Source organism: Adiantum capillus-veneris, chromosome 4 (genome assembly GCF_014529385.1).
Source record: "Adiantum capillus-veneris isolate H3 chromosome 4, ASM1452938v2, whole genome shotgun sequence".
Taxonomy (NCBI): domain Eukaryota; kingdom Viridiplantae; phylum Streptophyta; class Polypodiopsida; order Polypodiales; family Pteridaceae; genus Adiantum; species Adiantum capillus-veneris.
The window spans coordinates 12,001,851-12,002,262 of record NC_140934.1 but is presented as its reverse complement, the minus strand read 5'-3'; positions in this window follow the sequence as shown (position 1 = coordinate 12,002,262).

Below are 412 nucleotides of genomic sequence, written 5' to 3'. Positions count from 1 at the left end.
AGAGAGAGAGAGAGAGATTGGGCATATAGGCATCTCCATTCTCAGGCATAGAGAAAGAGAGAGAGAGAGAGAGAGAGAGAGAGAGAGAGCACCGTAGCGGCTTCGAGCATCGATGACCTCGACCTTTGCGCGTCTATGGCTTTTGGGTTAGCCACTCTCATCCGACGGTGGGAGATGACATCGACATTGACAATTAGAGCCGTTTTGACATTGACTCTCACGTTTCAGCATCGGCTCGACATTACTCCCATTACAAGCGGATTTTTGACATCCGACCCAACATCGGTTTCACGTGGATGACTTTTTCCCGCGATTGACAGTTGTGCTTGCCACACGCACGAGTGAGGCACCTCTATCATAGAGGAGTGACACTCGGCATTGGCATCGAGCACACCGATCACGCTCTACGGCA